The sequence below is a fragment of the Ambystoma mexicanum genome, chromosome 5q (genome assembly GCF_040938575.1).
Source record: "Ambystoma mexicanum isolate Mex_15411 chromosome 5q, UKY_AmexF1_1, whole genome shotgun sequence".
NCBI classification, from domain to species: Eukaryota; Metazoa; Chordata; class Amphibia; order Caudata; family Ambystomatidae; genus Ambystoma; species Ambystoma mexicanum.
The window spans coordinates 1172544896-1172547764 of record NC_090933.1 but is presented as its reverse complement, the minus strand read 5'-3'; positions in this window follow the sequence as shown (position 1 = coordinate 1172547764).

Here is a 2869-nt window from a genome sequence, read left to right as displayed (position 1 = left end):
AAAACCTTGTCTTTCCCTCCCATTTAAATTACTGGAGTGCCATTTTGCTCACACTTCATTTTGAGCTTAACTTGTCCAGAATTCATTGGGTGTTGTGTAGCATATTAAGATAGTGATTTTTCTGCTGCTTTACTTTAGTGATCTGTTTTACCAATGATGTGTAAATAAATGTATATTCTTTTACTCAGAAACCTTGAGTCAGTGTTTGCTTGAACCATAGTGATTGCTGTCCTTTGTGTAACTTCTGATACTGCTCAGTTTACTTTTGAGATAAGTCTGGCTGCTCAGCCATCACTACCACTTTACTGTGGAGTACAGGCTTGTACCAAAGGTGAAATTGTACTGTCACTTGTAGTCTTAATTGTGTGTGGTGTTCCCAAAGGGTACTGCATGTGATTCTGCCTAACAAAGCCCTCAATGTATGGCCATGGCTCCATCAACATCGAATGCATCAGTAATTCATGAGCAAGGTGGGATTGTTGACAATCACAGGTCAACCACTGGATCCTACTTACCCTTCAGAAGCTCTGATTCATCCCTTACACATCCCATTCTCTTTCATACCCCTGCACCCTATATGTGAAGCCCTAGACACATCCCCCATGGACATCACTCAGTGTCTTACCAACTAGGTTTTCGCTTTATCAATCACATATATATATATATATATATATGTATATATATATTCCTTTTCATAATATATGTTTATTTTCAACACAATATAAACATCTAAAATCCTATCTACAGAACCCTCATAGCCAGGGCCCTCATAGTGTCCAGACTTGACTACTACAATGCCTATACATGGGGACTAATAGCCATAACCTACAAAAACTACAAGTTCTATAGAACAATGCGCTGAGAGTGGCCCTCAACATCCCGAAGACTAGCCATATTTCAGATGCCAGGCGCCACACCTATTGGCTGCCAGTTCAGGAAAGGATTGTGCACAAAACACTACCACTTACCCACACATGCCTATCCAAGGTAGCGCCTAAATATCAAACTAACACATTTACAAAACATGTCAGCTTTAGCGCCCACCCGATCCACCCATGCCCACCTCCTAAACATAACCTGATTCAAGCTACACAAATAAGGAGGCAATAGCTTCCCAGTCCAAGCTGCAAAACTCTGTAATGCCATGCCCTTATTTCTAAGAGCAGAACCGTCGTACTGGACCGTTAGAAAAAAACTAAAAACTTGGCTCTTTGGGCAAGGGCGAATAGTCCTCCTAAGGTCTAAACCCACTTCACCATCTGTACGGCCATGTATTACCTTATGCAATGTACCTTGCTATTCTATGATCTCTGGAATGTAACGTCTGTAACCGTTTACACAGCTTGTATCGTAATGCTGCACTCCCCTCAATCTAGATGTACTGTAAGGAAAAACTGCACTGTCACTGCACTGTCACTGCTGATATAAAGAATGTGCCCAGATACCCTGGGGTTAGGTGCACTATATGAATAACTAACTAACTAACTAAATAAATAAATACATAAGAACATATATGTGGAAACTGACAAATCATTCACTTCACAGTGTAAGGATATTTGGCGTGTTACAGTACAGAGTACAGCACTACTGCACAGGTAGCAAACAGCACAGAGTACAGCACTACTACACAGGTAGCAAACAGCACAGAGTACAGCACTACTGCACAGGTAGCAATTTTTTTTCGCAGCACCACCACAAGGGTGCGGTGCATTGCTATATGGGTTACCAGATTAACAAGGAAAGACAGGCTATTCAGTCAAAAACGATTTTAACATATAAGATGCAAATCTATTTTTACAGTTAAAAGCACACGTGCTCATTTAAAAATGCACACTATTTTTCACCTGAAATGCCTATGGTGCGAGAGACACATTTGAAAATTAACAGCTTAACCATTAACCTGACTAATAAAACCTTATTTAACATAACCCACTAATAAAATGTGTTCTCCACTGCAGAATTAGGCATACTCTGAAAGCCATTTAAATGAGTGTGCAGATTTTTTTTTTCTTCTCTTCTCTGCCTGATTCTCCGTGTTTTTGTGCACAGTAACTGCAGGAAGAAGGAAGTCAGATTTGCAACAATTGCAAATGTATAAGCGAAGCTATTGTTGAGAGTAGGAGGATGAGAGATGATGGATTTCATTGGGACACGTCATACAGAGGGCTGAGATGAAAGTTTTAGTGGGCAGTATCGGGGAAAAAGACAGGCAGACATTTTTCTGCACTACTGGGGAGAAGACCTGGCTGTGGGACTCCTGACTGAATGCAGATCCCTGCGTCCTGCTATAGTCAAGATTTGGCAGTCGAGATTGGGGAGAGCTGAAAGAAGGACCTTTCCACTGGCTGAGGCGTTCCTATCTGCAAAAGCTGAGAATTCCAGGCAATGACCCCGGTTTGAGAAGGCAAGCGTTCCTTTTTGCTGGAGTTAATCCAAGGGAGCCACATTCACAAAGAGAACAGCCAAAGAGAACAACTAAAAAGATAAGGTAATGAGAAGTGTGGGAACTGAGTGTGTATGGTAATATGCAGTCAGTGTAGGATTCCTGTGCATGCCTTAATCAAATGCTAATGTTGCAATTTGAGTTCTGTTCTCCACCACTCTCTTTGCAGTGTGTCATAGACAATGCTTTTACTGTACCATTTTATTTATTTCTGTAAAGAATGAGATCGTGTTTAAATGCAACTTTTATAATACAGAAAAATATTTGAAAACAGACGGGTGGTGTATTGACTATTTACCATTACAATGCCGATGATGTGGGGAGATTTTTAAACAGTGCAATGGTCATTTTAAGACAGATGTGTGCATGTCAGAATCAGTATGAATAATTGTGAGTGACTGTAGCATAGCTTGTTGGAGGTACATG